Raw genomic sequence first — 22432 nt, 5'->3', positions numbered from 1 at the left:
GAGGCAATATAATGCATTGTCTAAGAGGTCAGACTGAATTCAAATCATCTAGATTTGAATCCCAGCTTTTCAACTTACTGCCTAGTAACCTAAATTACTGAACCCCTCTTTGCCTCACTTTCATTGTCTATAAAATGAGATGCTATTACCATCTACCTCACATGTATGTAGTGAGGGTTATCAATGAATCATGTAAAGCAAGTAGAGCAGTAGCATATAGTAAGGGCTGGATAACTGTTAGCTTTTGTTTTCATCGTCCGTATCCTATCCCTGATGCTACTAAGGTCACAATGTTCAAAGCACAGGCAATTTGCTTATAAAATCCTTTCCTGAGAACAACTACTAGGAACAGGAGCACATTGGCTTCTTTGATAGATGTCCTCCCAGCTCAGCTGACCAGAATGATTTGAGTTGATATGGCTGACTAGCCTGATGTCCTTCTTCCTTTCTCCATCTCTTTTCCATATGTGTCCTCCTGAATGGCAGCTGATAAAAAGAACAACCTTCCCATATTCTCCAGATTAACAGGATTTAATACACAATTTCTGTGATCTCGCAGTCAAGAAATAAAAATAACTTCAGAAAATCAGTAATCTCTTATTTAAAGTCTTTTCAGTGTTTTAAAAAGTAATTTTTGAAACCTGATTCAAACAAAAACAGTGACATTAACCCTTCTCTAATTGGCTGTATTGAAATTAAGCTCATCTTACTATAGATGCTTTGAATGCAGTATAAAACATTGAGGCTACTTCTTTTAACCTTTAATGTTTTGTGTACTTTTCCACTGCACCTCCAAAAACTAATTTCGGATCATCAGCATGCAGTCTAGTCTTTTACAAAAAAGAAAATTTTGTTATGCTTTACTTTTAGCAAATAGATACTAAACTCACAAAACATACATTAGAGCAGCAGTTCTCCAAGAGTGGTCCTCAGACTAGTAGCATTGGCATCACCTGAGTGTGTTACAAATGCAAATCTGCGGGCCTCGCCGCCTGCTGAATCAGATTCTCTGAGAATACAGCTCAGGAAACCATTTTCAACAACTCTGCAGGTGATTTTTCAGCACACAATAGTTTAGAAACCACTGCATAGAAGTTGGGAGTCATGACTTTAAAAAGGAATCTGACATGTTCTTTTAAATGGTGAGCTCATCTAGTGAATAATAAAATGATTGACCGGATTTACGTGCAAGTTACTCAGGGATTTGTAAAACTGTCTTATTTCCACCTCAGGGAACTTGCACAGGATGTTGCCTCTGCCTGGTATGCTTGTTGCCCTATTCTTTGTTTATCCAGTTCTTTTCTTGTGATTTTCAGCTCAAAATCCTGTCTTCTCAGAGCCTGCTTTGACTCTGTGTAATGCCATCATGCCTTTCACCTGAATACATTACCAAGTCACTCTTTCATTTTCTTCATAGTATCATTATTTCAAGATTATTACTTTTCTTATCCCTTGCCTGTTTCTCCCACTAGAACAGCGGTCCTCAAACTTTTTGGCATAAGGGACCGGTTTCATAGGAGACAATTTTTTCCATAGACCTAGGAGGTTGGGGATTGATGGGGGAATGGTGTTGGGATGAAACTGTTCCACCTCAGATCACCAGGTATTCAATTCTCATAAGGACTGCACAACCCAGATCCCTTGCATGCATGGTTCACGATAGGGTTTGTGCTCCCATAAGAGTCCACCAATTTGACAAGAGGCAGAGTTCAGCTGGTAATGCTCACTTGCCCATCGCTCGCCTCCTGCTGTGTGGCTTGGTTCCTAATAGGCCACAAACCAATACCAGTCCATGGCCAGGGCACTGAGGATTCCACGCTAGAAGATACATTGCATGAAAGCATGGAACTTATTCATTACTGCCTCTCTAGCACCTCATACAGTGCCTGGCATATAGTATGTGCTCAATAAATTTCTTTTTTTTTAATACTTTAAGTTCTAGGGCACATGTGCACAACATGCAGGTTTCTTACATATGTATACATGTGCCATATTGGTGTGCTGCACCCATTAACTCGTCATTTACATTAGGTGTATCTCCTAATGCTTTCCCTCCCCCTTCCCCCCACCCCACAACAGGCCCTGGTGTGTGATATTCCCCTTCCTGTGTCCAAGTGTTCTCATTGTTCAATTCCCACCTATGAGTGAGAACATGCAGTGTTTGGTTTGTTGTACTTGCAATAGTTTGCTGAGAATGATGGTTTCCAGCTTCATCTATGTCCCTACAAAGGACATGAACTCATCATTTTTTATGGCTGCATAGTATTCCATGATGTATATGTGCCACATTTTCTTAATCCAGTCTATCATTGATGGACATTTGGGTTGGCTCCAAGTCTTTGCTATTGCGAATAGTGCCACAATAAACATACGTGTGCATGTGTCTTTATAGCAGCATGATATACAGTCCTTTTGGTATATACCCAGTAATGGGATGGCGGGGCCAAATGGTATTTCTAGTTCTAGATCTTGAGGAATCACCACACTGTCTTCCACAATGGTTGAACTAGTTTACAGTCCCACCAACAGTGTAAAAGTGTTCCTATTTCTCCACATCCTCTCCAGCATCTGTTGTTTCCTGACTTCTTAGTAATTGCCATTCTAACTGGTGTGTGAGATGGTATCTCATTGTAGTTTTGATTTGCATTTCTCTGATGGCCAGTGATGATGAGCATTTTTTTGTGTGTCTGCTGGCTGTATAAATGTCTTCTTTTGAGAAGTGTTTGTTCGTATCCTTTGCCCACTTTTTGATGGGGTTGTTTTTTCCTTGTAAATTTGTTGGAGTTCATTGTAGATTCTGGATATTAGCCCTTTGTCAGATGAGTAGATTGCAAAAATTTTCTCCCATTCTGTAGGTTGCCTGTTCACTCTGATGGTAGTTTCTTTTGCTGTGCAGAAGCTCTTTAGTTTAGTTAGATCCCATTTGTCAATTTTGGCTTTTGCTGCCATTTCTTTTGGTGTTTTAGACATGAAGTCCTTGCCAATGCCTATGTCCGGAATGGTACTGCCTAGGTTTTCTTCTAGGGTTTTTATGGTTTTAGGTCTAAATTTAAGTCTTTAACCCATCTTGAATTAATGTTTGTATACGGTGTAAGGAAGGGATCCAGTTTCAGCTTTCTACATATGGCTAGCCAGTTTTCCCAGCACCATCTATTAAATAGGGAATCCTTTCCCCATTTCTAGTTTTTGGCAGGTTTGTCAAAGATCAGATGGTTGTAGATGTGTGGTATTATTTCTGAGGGCTCTGTTGTGTTCCATCAGTCTATATCTCTGTTTTGGTACCAGTACCATGCTGTTTTGGTTACTGTAGCCTTGTAGTATAGTTTGAAGTCAGGTAGCGTGATTCCTCCAGCTTTGTTCTTTTGGCTTAGGATTGTCTTGGCGATGTGGGCTCTTTTTTGGTTCCATATGAACTTTAAAGTAGTTTTTTCCAATTCTGTGAAGAAAGTCATTGGTAGCTTGATGGGGATGGCATTGAATCTATAAATTACCTTGGGCAGTATGGCCATTTTCACAATATTGATTCTTCCTACCCATGAGCATGGAATGTTCTTCCATTTGTTTGTGTCCTCTTTTACTTCGTTGAGCAGTGGTTTGTAGTTCTCCTTGAAGAGGTCCTTCACATCCCTTGTAAGTTGGATTCCTTTTATTCTCTTTGAAGCAATTGTGAATGGGAGTTCACTCATGATTTGGCTCTCTGTCTGTTATTGGTGTATAAGAATGCTTGTGATTTTTGTACATTGGTTTTTTATCCTGAGACTTTGCTGAAGTTGCTTATCAGCTTAAGGAGATTTTGGGCTGAGACAATGGGGTTTTCTAAATATACAATCATGTCATCTGCAAACAGGGACAATTTGACTTCCTCTTTTCCTAATTGAATAGCCTTTATTTCCTTCTCCTGCCTAACTGTCCTGGCCAGAACTTCCAACACTATGTTGAATAAGAGTGGTGAGAGAGGGCATCCCTGTCTTGTGCCAGTTTGCAAAGGGAATGCTTCCAGTTTTTGCCCATTCAGTATGATACTGGCTGTGGGTTTGTCATAAATAGCTCTTATTATTTTGAAATATGTCCCATCAATACCTAATTTATTCAGAGTTTTTAGCATGAAGGGCTGTTGAATTTTGTCAAAGGCCTTTTCTGCATCTATTGAGATAATCATGTGGTTTTTGTCTTTGGTTCTGTTTATATGCTGGATTATGTTTACTGATTTGCATATGTTGAACCAGCCTTGCATCCCAGGGATGAAGCCCACTTGATCATGGTGGATAAGCTTTTTGATGTGCTGCTGGATTCGGTTTGTCAGTATTTTATTGAGGATTTTTGCATCAATGTTCATCAGGGATATTGGTCTAAAATTCTCTTTTTATGTTGTGTCTCTGCCAGGCTTTGGTATCAGGATAATGCTGGCCTGATAAAATGAGTTAGGGAGGACTCCTTCTTTTTCTATTGATTGGAATAGTTTCAGAAGGAATGGTACCAGCTCCTCCTTGTACCTCTGGTAGAATTCAGCTGTGAATCCGTCTGGTCCTGGAATTTTTTTGGTTGGTAGGCTATTAATTATTGCCTCAATTTCAGAGCCTCTTATTGGTCTATTTAGGGATTCAGCTTGTTCATGGTTTAGTCTTGGGAGGGTGTATGTGTCAAGGAATTTATCCATTTCTTCTAGATTTTCTAGTTTATTTCTGTAGAGGTGTTTATAGTATTCTCTGATGGTAGTTTGTATTTCTGTGGGATCGGTGGTGATATCCCCTTTATCATTGTTTATTGCGTCTGTTTGATTCTTCTCTCTTTTCTTCTTTATTAGTCTTGCTAGCAGTCTATCAATTTTGTTGATATTTTCAAAAAACCAGCTCCTGGATTCATTAATTTTTTGAAGGGTTTTTTGTGTCTCTATCTCCTTCAGTTCTGCTCTGATCTTAGTTATTTCTTGCCTTCTGCTAGCTTTTGAATGTGTTTGCTCTTGCTTCTCTAGTTCCTTTAGCTGTGATGTTAGGGTGTCAATTTTAGATCTTTCCTGCTTTCTATTGTGGGCATTTAGTGCTATAAATTTCCCTCTACACACAGCTTTAAATGTGTCCCAGAGATTCTGGTATGTTGTGTCTTTGCTCCCATTGGTTTCAAAGAACATCTTTATTTCTGCCTTTATTTTGTTATGTACCCAGTAGTCATTCAGGAGCAGGGTGTTCAGTTTCCATGTAGTTGAGCGGTTTTGAGTGAGTTTCTTAATCCTCAGTTCTAGTTTGGCTGCACTGTGGCCTGAGAGACAGTTTGTTATAGTTTATGTTCTTTTACATTTGCTGAGGAGAGCTTTACTTCCAACTATGTGGTCAATTTTGGAATAAGTGCAATGTGGTGCTGAGAAGAATGTATATTCTGTTGATTTGGGGTGGAGAGTTCTGTAGATGTCTATTAGGTCCGCTTGGTGCAGAGCTGAGTTCAGTTCCTGGATATCCTTGTTAACTTTCTCTCTCGTTGATCTGTCTAATGTTGACAGTGTGGTGTTAAAGTATCCCATTATTATTGTGTGGGAGTCTAAGTGTCTTTGTAGGGCTCTGAGGACTTGCTTTATGAATCTGGGTGCTCCTGTATTGGGTGCATATATATTTAGGATAGTTAGTTCTTCTTGTTGAATTGATCCCTTTACCATTATGTAATGGCTTTGTCTCTTTTGATCTTTGTTGGTTTAAAGTCTTGTTTTATCAGAGACTAGCATTGCAACCCCTGCCTTTTTTTGTTTTCCATTTGCTTGGTAGATCTTCCACCATCCCTTTATTTTGAGCCTATGTGTATCTCTGCACGTGAGATGGGTCTCCTGAATACAGCACACTGATGGGTCTTGACTCTTTATCCAATTTGCCAGTCTGTGTCTTTTAATTGGAGTATTTAGCCCATTTACATTTAAGGTTAATATTGTTATGTGTGAATTTGATCCTGTCATTATGATGTTAGCTGGTTATTTTGCTTGTTAGTTGATGCAGTTTCTTCCTAGCCTCAATGGTCTTTACAATCTGGCATGTTTTTGCAGTGGCTGGTACCGGTTGTTCCTTTCCATGTTTAGTGCTTCCTTCAGGAGCTCTTTCAGGGCAGGCCTGGTGGTGACAAAATCTCTCAGCATTTGCTTGTCTGTAAAGGATTTTATTTCTCCTTGAATTATGAAGCTTAGTTTGGCTGGATATGAAATTCTGGGTTGAAAATTCTTTTCTTTAAGAATGTTGAATATTGGCCCCCACTCTCTTCTGGCTTGTAGAGTTTCTGCCAAGAGATCAGCTGTTAGTCTGATGGGCTTCCCTTTGTGAGTAACCCGACCTTTCTCTCTGGCTGCCCTTAACATTTTTTCCTTCATTTCAACTTTGGTGAATCTGACAGTTTTGTATCTTGGAGTTGCTCCTCCCGAGGAGTATCTTTGTGGTGTTCTCTGTATTTCCTGAATTTGAATGTTGGCCTGCCTTGCTAGATTGGGGAAGTTCTCCTGGATAATATCCTACAGAGTGTTTTCCAACTTGGTTCCATTCTCCCCATCACTTTCAGGTACACCAATCAGACATAGCTTTGGTCTTTTCACATAGTCCCGTATTTCTTGGAGGCTTTGTTCATTTCTTTTTACTCTTTTTTCTCTAAACTTCTCTTCTCACTTCATTTCATTCATTTGATCTTCAATCACTGATACCCTTTCTTCCAGTTGATCAAATTGGCTACTGAAGCTTGTGCATTCGTCACATAGTTCTCATGCCATGGTTTTCAGCTCCATCAGGTCATTTAAGGACTTCTCTACACTGTTTATTCTAGTTAGCTATTCATCTAATCTTTTTTCAAGATTTTTAGCTTCTTTGTGATGGGTTCAAACTGCCTCCTTTAGTTCAGAGAAGTTTGATCATCTGAAGCCTTCTTCTCTCAACTTGTCAAAGTCATTCTCCATCCAGCTTTGTTCCATTGCTGGTGAGGAGCTGCATTCCTTTGGATGGGGAGAGGTGCTCTGATTTTTAGAATTTTCAGCTTTTCTGCTCTGTTTTTTCCCCATCTTTGTGGTTTTAGCTACCTTTGGTCTTTGATAATGGTAATGTACAGATGGTTTTTTGTTGTGGATGTCCTTTCTGTTTGTTAGTTTTCCTTCTAACAGTCAGGACCCTCAGCTGCAGGTCTGTTGGAGTTTGCTAGAGGTCCACTCCAGACCCTGTTTGCCTGGGTATTAGTAGCAGAGGCTGCAGAACAGCGAATATTGCTGAACAGCAAATGCTGCTGCCTGATCGTTCCTCTGGAAGCTTCATCTTGGGGGCACCCAGCCATGTGAGGTGTCAGTCTGCCCCTACTTGGGGGTCCCTCCCAGTTAGGCTACTCAGAGGTCAGGGACCCACCTGAGGAGGCAGTCTGTCTGTTCTCAGATCTCAAACTCCGTGCTGGGAGAACCACTACTCTCTTCAAAGCTGTCAGACAGGGACATTTAAGTCTGCAGAGGTTTCTGCTGCCTTTTGTTCAGCTATGCCCTGCCCCCAGAGGTGGAGTCTACAGAGGCAGGCAGGCCTCCTTGAGCTGAGATGGGCTCTACCAAGTTCGAGCTTCCTGGCAGTTTTGTTTACCTACTCAAGCCTCAGCAATGGTGGGCACCCCTCCCCCAGCCTCGCTGCTGCCTTGCAGTTCGATCTCAATGAGCAGTGAGCGAGGTTCCGTGGGCGTGGGACCCTCTGAGCCAGGCGCGGGACATAATCTCCTGGTGTGCCATTTGCTAAGACTGTGAGAAAAGTGCAATATTAGGGTGGGAGTGACCTGATTTTCCAGGTGCCGTCTGTCACCCCTTCCCTTGGCTAGGAAAGGGAATTCCCTGACTCCTTGTGCTTCCCAGGTGAGGTGATGCCTCACCTTGCTTCGGTTCACGTTCGGTGGGCTGCACCCACTGTCCTGCCCCCACTGTCCGACAAGCCCCAGTGAGATGAACCCAGTACCTCAGTTGGAAATACAGAAATCGCCCATCTTCTGCATCGCTCACGCTGGGAGCTATAGACTGGAGCTGTTCCTATTCGGCCATCTTGGAAACGGACCCTGTGCTCAATAAGTATTTAAAAATGAATAGGTGCATGCATCTCAAGCATTCCTGCAGCCAGGAAAGGAATAGTGGAAGTTTTTCCCAGGCTGGAAAATAAAAGATTAAAACAGCAACATGGTACCATGCTTACATTAACAACAGCAAAAAAGCTTTATAGTGAACCTCTGCATAGCATAGCTGCTTTAATCAAACAGCAAATCTGTACAGGATATGAATGCATGTGTATTCACATAAACACATTTGGATGATACATTTAGATAATTTCTTATTCCTGTTAAGCGGGAAAATCTAATAATAAAAAATCATTAAATATTATAACAAAGTTGGGTGGAATTTGCATTTTATAATTATTCCACTTATACATTTTCTTTATAAAATAACACACTCATTATGTGCTAGATAATGTACACGATTTCATTCTATCCTCACAAAAATCCTACATCCAAAACACTATTATTACCCCTATTTTATGAAATACAAAATAATTGAGTCAGAGGAAGCAGAGTCACTTACATTAAGTAGCTCAGCTTTATAAATCTGAACTAAGACCAAGCTTAGTTGGTGCCAAAGTCATTTTTAACCAGTACCCTTTATTGTTTATTTTTTACAATGTGCTTTATAATGGAAAATTTTAGTAACTGTCTTGACCTGAAAATTGTGGTACTGTTTTCTTCCTGCAGGGTCACTGGTTATGGATTTAGGAACTAAGCCTAACCACTGACATACTGACAACTGGATAAAAACTGACAGTATAATTTGGAGGCAAATGTGAAAGAATCAGGATTTAGTTAGGACTTTGTTTTTGGAATGTTTTGAAATGTTTCTGGGACATTTACAATTATGAATTAACCCAGAGTCCTAATAAACTTCATTGCTCTGAAGTCAACTCTGTCTGAAATTAATATAGCTAGTTCAGCTTAGTTTTGATTAGTGTTAGCATTGTATATGCTAACCATCTTTTTACTTTTAATCTATGTGTCTTTATATTGAAAGTGGGCTTCTTGAAAACAACATATAGTTGAGTCTTGTTTTTTGATCCACTCTGACAGTGTCTTTTACTTGGTGTATTTAGACCATTAACTTTTCAAGTGATGTCTATCTACCACGTCTGTTACTGTTTTCTATTTGTTTCCCTTGTACTTTGTTCCAATTTTTGTCTTCCACCTTTTTTCTGCCATTTTTTGTTTTAACTGAGCATTTTATGTTATTCCATTTTCTCTCCTAGTGTTATATTTATTTATTTACACTATTTATTTATTTCAGTTATATTTCTTTATTCACTGTTTTTAGTGGTTGCCCTGGAGTGTGCAATGTACTACTAATCCAATTCCACTTTCAGAAAACACTATACCCCTTTCTGGGTAATGCAAGTGCCTTACACTATTCCTAATTCCTCCCTTCCATCCCTTATATCACTGCTGTCATTCATTGCACTTCCACATAAGCTATAACAATTGGATACATGGTGGCTGTTATTACAACAAACTGTTATTTGTTAGATCAATTAAGAATAAGAAAAATAATTTTAACTTATCTTCACTTATTCCATTTCTAATGATTTTCCATTTTTTGTGCAGATCTGAATTTCTGACCCATATCAACTGCATTCTCTAGGAAGAACTTAACAATTTTTGCAAGTCAGGTGTACTGATAACAAACTCCTTCAATTTTTGTCTGAAAAAGTCCTTTATTTCACCTTCACTTTTGAAGGATAATTTCTCAGGATACAGAATTTTAGACTGGTGGATTTTATTTAAGTATTTCACCCCACTCTTTTCATGCTTGCATGGTTTCTGAGGAGAAGTCAAATGTAATTCTTTATTCCTTTATAACTGCTTTTTTTTTTGCTTTGGATCTTTCTATATTTTTTATGTGTGATTTTTCGTAGTTTGACTATGATATGCCTAGGTATCAATTTTGAGGGGTTTATTGTTGTTGTTTTGGCATTTATCCAGCTTCCTATATCTGTGGGGTTTTGTTTGATATAATTTAGGGAAATTCTGAGCCATTATTGCTTCAACTATTTCTTCTGTTCCTTTCTTTCTTCTCTTCTGGTGCTCCCATTATGTGTATGTTATCCCTTTTGTAGTTGCCCAACAGTTCTTGGAGATTATGTTCCTTTTTATTTTTTATTGTTTTGATCTTTTTGTTTTTTTAGTTTTGGAAGTTTCTATTGACATACCCTCAAGCTCCGAGATTCTTTCCTGAGCTGCGTCCAGTCTATTAATGAGCCCACTGTCAAAGGCATTCTTCATTTCTGTTAGTGTTGTCTCCAGCACTTCTGACTCTTTAAATTTTCATCTCTCTGCTTACCTCACCCATCTGTTCTTTCATGTTGTCTACTTTTTCAATTAGAGCCTTTCTAGTGTTTTAAATTCCCAGTCTGATAATTCTGACATCCCTGCTATATCTGAGTCTGGTACGTGACTGCTTTGTCTTTTCAAATTGTGTTTTTTGCCTTTTAGTATACCTTGTAATTTTTTGTTGAAAGCTAGACATACTGTACTGGGCTAAAGGAACTCTGATAAGTAAACTTCTAGTGACATGGTGGTAAGGTATGAGGGGAGGGGAAGCATTCTATAGTTCTATGATTAGGTTTCAGTCTTTTAGTGAGCTGGTGCCCCTGGCCTGTGAACTTCACAAGTGCTTCTCAGTTTTTTCTCCCTCTAGGTGGGAAAGGACAGCTAGAGTAGGCTGGCATTGGGTATTCCCTTCCCCCAAGTCAGTTAGGCTCTGATTAAACCCTAGTAAGTTAGGCTGTGATAAAACAATTTCTCTTGAGGACAGGCCTTGTTAAAAGGAACAGAATGCTCTGGCATATTTCAAAATGGTTGTCTCTTCCCCGCTAGAGGCACAAGGGGATTTTTCTCCCATCTTCACTCTATAAACCTGGTTTATAGAACATGTGGGCCAGGCGCAGTGGCTCACGCTTGTAATCCCAGCACTTTGGGAGGCCGAGGCAGGCGGATCACGAGGTCAGGAGATCGAGACCATGGTGAAACCCTGTCTCTACTAAAAATACAAAAAATTAGCCGGGCGTGGTGGCGGGCGCCTGTAGTCCCAGCTACTTGGAGAGGCTGAGGCAGGAGAATGGCGTCAACCCAGGAGGCGGAGCTTGCAGTGAGCCAAGATTACGCCACTGCACTCCAGCCTGGGCGACAGAGCGAGACTCCGTCTCAAAAAAAAAAAAAAAAGAACATGTGAAAGTGTGTCAGTGAAGGTTGGGGGGCCATGGAGTTTTTAGCTCAGACTTATTCATACTGAGCTTCCAGCAATTTGCTTATTACAGTTTAGGTTTTCCTATCCAGGCACTGTTTCCCATGGAGGTTTCTGCTCTGGTAAATAATGATTCTCTCTATCCATCTGTCTGTTTCTCAAATTTGGGGGACAGCAATTTTCCTGTCACCTTGCTTTTCACATAGAAGAGTTACTGGTTTTCAGTTTGTGAGGACAGAGTGACTTCCAAGCTCCTTACCTGCCAGACCAGAAACTGAATAAGCTTCTACAACTCTATAAAATACAACATGAAAAATTCCAGCTGAGGTAAACGCAACACTTTTTTACATGATTTAAGAGCCCTTTCCTACAGGAGAAACTACTGGGCAAATGACTAGAAGACACTGAAGCCTTCTCTGAGGACTTCACGGGCAGGGAAGTCCTCTACCCGAGAGCTCCAAGACAGCTCACCTTGACACCTGGTCAAGATAAGGGGTCACCAAGACAGCTGTATTTTTAAAAACAAAAAAATTAAAAAATTACCTTTATTTCTGAAGTTTAATCAGAAATCGTAACTAATGTGAAGGTGCCAAGAGCACAGCCTTCAAATTGTTAGATGTTAGAGTTCATTTATCAACACTTAATAAATACAACAAAGGTATATCTGGCAATTACGTGATCTCTTCCTCCCTTGAAAAAAAGGATGTTTAACTGTGGAAAGGAACCTGACAGAGTGGCCTCTTTTAAAAAGCCATCCTGCTTAGCACAAATCAGAAGACGTTCATAGTCACTGTACTGACTGCTACCTGTAAACTAGAAATACAATCCTAATCCTCCCACTGACTGAGTGGACCCCCTCTTAACCAAGGGAACCCCAGAGAAACCTTAAAAACTGAGTTGTCAGCCATGACGGTAAGGAATGTTGACATGCCTCATTATACCCCCCACCAGTTTGGAATTTAGTCACAACTGACCAGGATTAATGTTAAAATAGAGATCATAGACTGCCAAAACAGACTCTTTGTGGCAATAAGATGCCAAATTACAAACAAAACCTAAGTCATGCAAGGCAAGAGTTAAGTCACGTCTGCAGGCCATCAGTCTAGCTAAACAGGTCATTTTGACCCAGTATATTGTGGCTGACTCTGGCAAAGCATCCTTATTGTGAAAATTTCTTTCTGCTGACCTCAAGTTTTAGACAGAGCCTTACTCCTTTAACCAATTACAAATTAAAGAATCTGGAAACCCGCCTATAACCTATAAGCCCCCACTTAAAAATATCTCACCTTTTAAGGCCAAACCAATGCAGACCTTCCATGTATTGATTTGTGTCTTTACCTGTAACTCCTGCCTCCCTAAAATGTGTAAAACCAAACTGTGGGACCATGTACTCAAGACTTCCTGGGTTTTTATTTTTCCCAGGCCACAGTCACTCATATTGACTCAAAATAAGCCTCTTTAAAATATTTTGCAAAGTTTGGTTTGTCCATTAACATCTCTCTACACTTCTTCATATCTGAAGCCCTGTGAAATGAACTGCATGATAAAATTCTTCTATCCTCAGTAATACTGACCCTCCTGAGGGAAATGGAGACATAACATTCTTATCATATTTTCCAACAAGATGATGCTCAGGTTGGTTGAAGTCTACCGATATGCTTGTCCATCCCCAGGATTAAAGTAGGCTTTATGTAAGTTATTTTTTTTTAAAGGAGAGGAATTGACCCATGTCCAGTTTGAATAACATAATAATACAGATGTAAATTTAATGAACATTCTGAAGGCATGCAAAATTGTTTCAGGTAGAGATATGGACATTTTAAGAAAACCTGAAATTATCTCTTCTACCTGTGCTTTCTCTAAATTAAGGACATGTTTAAGAATATGTAAGGAAGCCCAGTAATCGCCGCTACTGGGGAGGCTGAGACAAGAGAATCGCTTGAACCCAGGAGGCGGAGGTTGCAGTGAGCCGAGATTGCACCACTGCACTCCAGCCTGGGTGACAGAGAGGGACTCCATCTCAAAAAAATAATAATAATAATATGTAAAGAAGTATGAAATAATTATGCATATTACATTAAGTTTTAAAATATGGCTTATTCGGACAATATAAATCAGATTTCCTTTTACAAAGGAATCAAAATCAGTTTTACTTTTGTTACAAAAATAATCATGAAACAGCTGTGTTTTCACATTACCTCTTAATTCTGGGAAGCAAGAAAAAAGGTATGAAGATTAAAAATAATCTTCTAAAAACACAAAGGAAATTATATTTTCTGAACAGATACAGTTTTTTGGACTCCAAGTCTCCCATTCTTTCTTCCTCACTATATTCCTTCTTTAACTATAGCACAGCACAGGGTCTCACTGATTCTCTGTGGCCCATTTATATTTTTCATCACAAATTATCCTTGCAAGTGATCCCAAGATGCAACTGAATAAAACCTTAATGTATCACTTATACCTTGTAAAGTGGTGCCCAGAAAATAAAACAAAAGACACTAAAAATTTACAGCACATGGTTTTTGTGAAAATAAATACCTATGTCCTATTAATTTGATACAACATTTTGGAAAGAAATATAGCCTATGCATAATTTAAATCCTAACTCCACATTTGTCATAAGAATTCACCATAGGGAAGAAGATTGGCTTGCTAAAAAAAATTCTGAAAAAATACATATGCCATATAAATGGTCTTAAGAGCTTGGTAATTAATTTTTTTTCCTACATGCTGTTCCACCTATTAACTGTGCTACTCCCCCCAACTCTAAAGCATTAGGAAGATTTTTATTAACTGGCATATCAGCTAGTTATTGCTGTGTAATAAACCATCTAAAATGTAGGGATATAAGTCAACAAATCTGTCCTTATCTCACAATTTGGTGCTTTGACAATTTAAAATGATCCCATGTGGGTTGCTCTTGCCATAACTCCTAATCTCACTAATGCATGAATCAGGTGCTATGTTGGCTGTGTGGCAGCTGTCTAAGAAGGACTCAGCTGGGATGGCACATTTCTCTTCTACACAGTCTCTTATCATGAATAAGTTTTCCCAAGCTCATTTGTGGAAGCTGAGGAGGATTCTAAGAAAGAGAGCAGAAGCATGCAAGCTTGAGGCCTAGGCTGAGAATTGGCACAGCATCACATCTGCTATATTTTATGGGCAAAATCAAGTCACAATGCTTACCCAAATTCCAGAGGTAGAGAAACAGATGGCACCTCTTGATGGAAGAAAATACATCATATTTTACAAGATGTGAATATAGACAGGGGTAGAGAATTATGACCATTTTGGAAATCTACAGTACTGCATTTGGTTTTTGTGCCTCTTTTATAATTAATTTCAAAAATGAAGCCTCTGAGCATTTATTTCATATAGTGACTTATAATATTTGAAGTATAACTTCAAGAAAGTCTTCCTTGAGCATCCCAGCCAAAAGTGACATATTTTAACTCAATATGAATAAATCATTCAATCATGCTATTCTGCTGTATTTTCTTTACTTGGGAGCTCCTATTAGACCATGAGTTTTGAAGGCTAGGGATCAGTTTTTTCTTCTAATGTGTGATCATTGTTTTCACAATGCCTGCACTCAGTAGGTATTCAATCAATATTGTTTACTGACTAAATGACTGAATGAACAAAAGAACGAATCCTCTATTAAATTAAAAATTCATTGAGAAAGAGGCTGTCTCAACTAATTTGTATCTCCCATAGCCTCTAGGCATTGATGTGCATATGGTAGGTCCTCTATAAGTAATTGTTAAGCACATTTTTATAGGAAGAGCAAAAGTTGTAGTTGTAAACAGAATTGCAACTCTGCAACTCAATTCAATAACATGATCTTATCTATAAAGTCAGATGAAATTATTTCCAAGTAAAAGCAGCCCAAGGAAATAATAACCATTGAATCTGATCTCATCTAAAATGAAGTTGTTTCCCATTACTTAGAAAAATTTTATAATAAAATAATATTTTATTTCTTATTATAAAAATATTGAATCAGAAATATATCCACTTGATTTTTTCATCTCTCATTTTTCAAACTTACTCAGTATATGGCAATGACATTTCAAAATACAAAGTACAGGGGGAGGAGAGCCAAGATGGCCGAATACGAAGAGCTCCGGTCTACAGCTCCCAGCGTGAGCGATGCAGACCAGAAGACGGGTGATTTCTGCATTTCCATCTGAGGTACTGGGTTCATCTCACTAGGGAGTGCCAGACAGTGGGCGCAGGACAGCGGGTGCAGCACACCGTGCGCGAGCTGAAGCAGGGCGAGGCATTGCCTCACTCGGGAAGTGCAAGGGGTCAGGGAGTTCCCTTTCCTAGTCAAAGAAAGGGGTGACACACAGCACCGGGAAAATCAGGTCACTCCCACCCTAATGCTGCGCTTTTCCGACGGGCTTAAAAAACGGCACACCAGGAGATTATATCCTGCACCTGGCTCGGAGAGTCCTATGCCCACGGAGTCTCGCTGATTGCTAGCACAGCACTCTGAGGTCAAACTGCAAGGCCTCAGCGAGGCTGGAGGAGGGGCGCCCGCCATTGCCCAGGCTTGCTTAGGTAAACAAAGCAGCCAGGAAGCTCGAACTGGGTGGAGCCCACCACAGCTCAAAGAGGCCTGCCTGCTTGTAGGCTCCACCTCTGGGGGCAGGGCACAGACAAACAAAAAGACAGCAGTAACCTCTGCAGACTTAAATGTCCCTGTCTGACAGCTTTGAAGAGAGTAGTGGTTCTCCCAGCACGCAGCTGGAGATCTGAGAACGGGCAGACTGCCTCCTCAAGTGCGTCCCTGACCCCTGACCCCTGAGCAGCCTAACTGGGAGGCACCCCCAAGTAGGGGCAGACTGACACCTCACACGGCCGGGTACTCCTCTGAGACAAAACATCCAGAGGAATGAGCAGGCAGCAGCATTCGCAGTTCACAAAAAATCCACTGTTCTGCAGCCTCCACTGCTGAGAACCAGGCAAACAGGGTCTGGAGTGTACCTCTAGCAAACTCCAACAGACCTGCAGCTCAGGGTCCTGTCTGTTAAAAGGAAAACTAACAAACAGAAAGGACATCCACACCAAAAACCCATCTGTACATCACCATCATCAAAGACCAAAGGTAGATAAAACCACAAAGATGGGGAAAAAACAGAGCACAAAAACTGGAAATTCTAAAAAGTGCCTCTCCTCCTCCAAAGGAATGCAGTGCCTCACCAGCAACAGAACAAAGCTGGATGGAGAAGGACTTCGATGAGTTGAGAGAAGAAGGCTTCAGACGATCAAACTACTCTGAGCTACAGGAGGAAATTCAAACCAAAGGCAAAGAAGTTAAAAACTTTGAAAAAAATTTAGATGAATGTATAACTAGAATAACCAATACAGAGAAGTACTTAAAGGAGCTGATGGAGCTGAAAGCCAAGGCTCAAGAACTACATGAAGAATGCAGAAGCCTCAGGAGCTGATGAGATCAACTGGAAGAAAGGGTATCAGTGATGGAAGATGAAATGAAGCGAGAAGGGAAGTTTAGAGAAAAAAGAATAAAAAGAAATACACAAAGCCTCCAAGAAATATGGACTATGTGAAAAGACCAAATCTACGTCTGATTGGTGTACCTGAAAGTTATAGGGAGAATAGAACCAAGTTGGAAAACACTCTGCAGGATATTATCCAGGAGAACTTCCCCAATCTAGGAAGGCAGGCCAACATTCAGATTCAGGAAATACAGAGAACACCACAAAGATATTCCTCAAGAAGAGCAACTCCAAGACACATAATTGTCAGATTCACCAAAGTTGAAATGAAGGAAAAAATGTTAAGAGCAGCCAGGGAGAAAGGTCAGGTTACCCTCAAAGGGAAGCCCATCAGACTAACAGCGGATCTCTCAGCAGAAATTCTACAAGCCAGAAGAGAGTGGGGGCCAATATTCAACATTCTTAAAGAAAAGAATTTTCAACCCAGAATTTCATATCCAGCCAAACTAAGCTTCGTAAGTGAAGGAGAAATAAAATACTTTACAGACAAGCAAATGCTGAGAGATTTTGTCACCACCAGGCCTGCCCTAAAAGAGCTCCTGAAGGAAGCACTAAACATGGAAAGGAACAACCGGTACTAGCCACTGCAAAATGATGCCAAATTGTAAAGATCATTGAGGCTAGGAAGAAACTGCATCAACTAACAAGCAAAATAACCAGCTAACATCATAATGACAGGATCAAACTCTCACATAACAATATTAACTTTAAATGCAAATAGACTAAATGCTCCAATTAAAAGACACAGACTGGCAAATTGGATAAAGAGTCAAGACCCATCAGTGTGCTGTATTCAGGAAACCCATCTCACGTGCAGAGACACATATACGCTCAAAATAAAAGGATGGAGGAAGATCTACCAAGCAAATGGAAAACAAAAAAAGGCAGGGGTTGTAATCCTAGTCTCTGATAAAACAGACTTTAAACCAACAAAGATCAAAAGAGACAAAGAAAGCCATTACATAATGGTAAAGGGATCAATTCAACAAGAAGAACTAACTATCCTAAATATATATGCACCCAATACAGCAGCACCCAGATTCATAAAGCAAGTCCTGAGTGACCTACAAAGTGACTTAGACTCCCACACAATAAGAATTTAACACACCACTGTCAACATTAGACAGATCAACGAGACAGAAAGTTAACAAGGATACCCAGGAACTGAACTCAGTTCTGCACCAAGCGGACCTAATAGACATCTACAGAACTCACCACCCCAAATCAACAGAATATACATTTTTTTCAGCACCACACCACACCTATTCCAAAATTCACCACATAGTTGGAAGTAAAGCAATCCTCAGCAAATGCAAAAGAACAGAAATTATAACAAACTGTCTCTCAGACCACAGTGGAATCAAACTAGAACTGAGGATTAAGAAACTCACTCAAAACCGCTCAACTACATGGAAACTGAACAAGCTGCTCCTGAATGACTATTGGGTACATAATGAAATGAAGGCAGAAATAAAGATGTTCTTCGAAACCAATGAGAACAAAGACACAACATACCAGAATCTCTGGGACACATTCAGACCAGCGTGTAGAGGGAAATTTATAGCACTAAATGCCCACAAGACAAAGCAGGAAAGATCCAAAATTGACACCCTAACATCACAATTAAAAGAACTAGAAGAGCAAGAGCAAACACATTCAAAAGCTAGCACAAGGCAAGAAATAACTAAAATCAGAGCAGAACTGAAGGAAATAGAGACACAAAAAACCCTTCAAAAAATTAATGAATCCAGGAGATGGTTTTTTGAAAAGATCAACAAAATTGATAGACAACTAGCAAGACTAATAAAGAAGAAAAGAGAGAAGAATCAAACAGATGCAATAAAGAATGATAAAGGGGATATCACCACCGATCCCACAGAAATACAAACTACCATCAGAGAATACTATAAACACTTCTACGCAAATAAACTAGAAAATCTAGAAGAAATGGATAAATTCCTTGACACATACACCCTCCCAAGACTAAACCAGGAAGAAGTTGAATCTCTGAAGAGACCAATAACAGGCTCTGAAATTGTGGCAATAATCAGTAGCTTACCAACCAAAAAGAGTCCAGGACCTGATGGATTCACAGCCGAATTCTACCAGAGGTACAAGGAGGAACTGGTACCATTCCTTCTGAAACTATTCCAATCAATAGAAAAAGAGGGAATCCTCCCAAACTCATTTCATGAGGTGAGCATCATCCTGATACCAAAGCCGGGCAGAGGCAAAACCAAAAAAGAGAATTTTAGACCAATATCCTTGATGAACATTGATGCAAAAATCCTCAATAAAATACTGGCAAACCGAAGTCAGCAGCACATCAAAAAGCTTATACACCATGATCAAGTGGGCTTCATCCCTGGGATGCAAGGCTGGTTCAACATACACAAATCAATTACTGTAATCCAGCATATAAACAGAACCAGAGACAAAAACCACATGATTATCTCAATAGATGCAGAAAAGGCCTTTGACAAAATTCAACAACCCTTCATGCTAAAAACGCTCAATAAATTAGGTATTGATGGGACGTATCTCAAAATAATAAAAGCTATTTACGACAAACCCACAGCCAATATCATACTGAATGGGCAAAAAGTGGAAGCATTCCCTTTGAAAACTGGCACAAGACAGGGATGCCCTCTCTCACCACTCCTATACAACATAGTGTTGGAAGTTCTGGCCAGGGCAATTAGGCAGGAGAAGGAAATAAAGGCTATTTAATTAGGAAAAGAGGAAGTCAAATTGTCCCTGTTTGCAGATGACATGATTGTATATCTAGAAAACCCCATTGTCTCAGCCCAAAATCTCCTTAAGCTGATAAGCAACTTCAGCAAAGTCTCAGGATAAAAAACCAATGTACAAAAATCACAAGCATTCTTATACACCAATCACAGACAAACAGAGAGCCAAATCATGAGTGAACTCCCATTCGCAATTGCTTCAAAGAGAATAAAATACCTAGGAATCCAACTTACAAGGGATGTGAAGGACCTCTTCAAGGAGAACTACAAACCACTGCTCAGTGAAATAGAAGAGGATACAAACAAATGGAAGAACATTCCATGCTCATGGGTAGGAAGAATCAATATTGTGAAAATGGCCATACTGCCAAAGGTAATTTATAGATTCAATGCCATCCCCATCAAGCTACCAATGACTTTCTTCACAGAATTGGAAAAAACTACTTTAAAGTTCATATGGAACCCAAAAAGAGCCTGCATCACCAAGTCAATCCTAAGCCAAAAGAACAAAGCTGGAGGCATCACGCTACCTGATTTCAAACTATACAAGGCTACAGTAACCAAAACAGCATGGTACTGGTACCAAAACAGAGATATAGACCAATGGAACAGAACAGGGCCCTCAGAAATAACGCCGCATATCTACAACTATCTGATCTTTGACAAACCTGACAAAAACAAGCAATGAGGAAAGGATTCCCTATTTAATAAATGGTGCTGGGAAAACTGGCTAGCCATATGTAGAAAGCTGAAACTGGATCCCTTCCTTACACCTCATACAAAAATTAATTCAAGATGGATTAAAGACTTACATGTTAGACCTAAAACCATAAAAACTCTAGAAGAAAACCTAGGCATTGCCATTCAGGACATAGGAATGGGCAAGGACTCCATGTCTAAAACACCAAAAGCAACGGCAACAAAAGCCAAAATTGACAAATGGTATCTAATTAAACTAAAGAGCTTCTGCGCAGCAAAAGAAACTACCATCAGAGTGAACAGGCAACTTACAAAATGGGAGAAAATTTTCACAACCTACTCATCTGACAAAGGGCTAATATCCAGAATCTACAATGAACTCCAACAAATTTATAAGAAAAAAACAAACAACCCCATCAAAAAGTGAGTGAAGGACATGAACAGACACTTCTCAAAAGAACACATTTATGCAGCCAAAAAACACATGAAAAAAATGCTCATCATCACTGGCCATCAGAGAAATGCAAATCAAAACCACAGTGAGATACCATCTCACACCAGTTAGAATGGCCATCATTAAAAAGTCAGGAAACAACAGGTGCTGGAGAGGATGTGGAGAAATAGGAACACTTTTACACTGTTGGTGGGACTGTAAACTAGTTCAACCATTGTGGAAGTCAGTGTGGCGATTCCTCAGGGATCTAGAACTAGAAATACCATTTGACCCAGCCATCCCATTACTGGGTATATACCCAAAGGATTATAGATCATGCTGCTATAAAGACACATGCACACGTATGTTTATTGCGGCACTATTCACAATAGCAAAGACTTGGAACCAACCCAAATGCCCAACAATGCTAGACTGGATTAAGAAAACATGGCACATATACACCATGGAATACTATGCAGCCATAAAAAATGATGAGTTCATGTCCTTTGTAGGGACATGGATGAAACTGGAAAACATCATTCTCAGTATTATTGCAAGGATAAAAAACCAAACACTGCATGTTCTGATAGGTGGGAATTGAACAATGAGAACACATGGACACAGGAAGGGGAACATCACACTCCAGGGACTGTTGTGGGGTGGGGGGAGTGGGGAGGGACAGCATTAGGAGATATACCTAATGCTAAATGATGAGTTAATGGGTGCAGTACACCAACATGGCACATGTATACATATGTAACAAACCTGCACATTTTGCACATGTACCCTAAAACTTAAAGTATAATAATAATAAAATTAAAAAAATAAAAAAAAGAAAATACAAAGTACATCTGGTTGTAAAATTCAGAAATGACTCCTTGATTAAAACACACACTGAAATATTTTACGTTCATACATATTAAACAAATTTTGGATGCTCCCACAATTACTAAGGTCACTTTCTATAAAGTCAGATGAAATTATTTCCAAGTAAAAGCAGCCCAAGGAAATAATAACCATTGAATCTGATCTCATCTAAAATGAAGTGGTTTCCCATTATCAATTATTAAAGACAAATGATAATTGACTATCAAACATAATAAGGTGTCAGTACAATTACGTTATGATAGGAAAAAGATATTTTTGTACTCATTGCACTTTGATTTTTCAAATGTTTCTATTAGACTCCACCTGCTGTGGAAGGAGTGTCAAAGAAATTGCAAACATAACTTTTGATCACAAATTTTTATATTCCTTTCATATGCAAAATATACTCCACTTACTTAGGCAACTGGGTGTGGATGAGTCTCCTCAGATGCTATTTATCAAATACAGCTCTCTTGGTTTAACTTGTTAACTTCTCTCAGTTTTTATGCATTCACTTTGTCTAATTCGTAAATGACATATGAATAAAAATTCTTAAAAGAAGGGTGGCAAATATTGTACACATACGTGTTCAGTGACACAAAAAGCTGAGGAACAACAAGTGGCCAAGAGCAGGCAACAGAGTTAACTCTCATGCCAACATGCAACAGGAAAACAGACTCCATATGAGCAAGTGATTTCAGCTTAACAGAACAAAAGCATTTAACCGGTATATCTGCAATATTTAAAATGTCCAATTCTATGAGTGTGAAATCTAACATTAGAAAAGAATTCTGATAGATGTTTTCATTCATTCTTACAAATCTTAATTTTCTCCAAGCATGGAAACATTTCAATGGCTCCAGTGAATGTTAGATTTCATAACTTTTCCATCTAGACAAGT

General features: G+C 39.5%; 1 protein-coding gene across 1 annotated transcript in view; it reads right to left on the bottom strand.

Moving 5' to 3' along the window:
* CUNH12orf40 (chromosome unknown C12orf40 homolog) overlaps nt 1-22432 on the bottom strand; it is a 127674-nt gene that overhangs the window by 256 nt on the left and 104986 nt on the right. The gene's annotated exons all lie outside the window — the stretch shown is intronic.

This window comes from Hylobates moloch, unplaced genomic scaffold, assembly GCF_009828535.3.
Source record: "Hylobates moloch isolate HMO894 unplaced genomic scaffold, HMol_V3 SCAFFOLD_13, whole genome shotgun sequence".
NCBI classification, from domain to species: Eukaryota; Metazoa; Chordata; class Mammalia; order Primates; family Hylobatidae; genus Hylobates; species Hylobates moloch.
The sequence above is the reverse complement of the archived record's forward strand: the minus strand, read 5'-3'. Positions and strand labels throughout refer to the sequence as shown.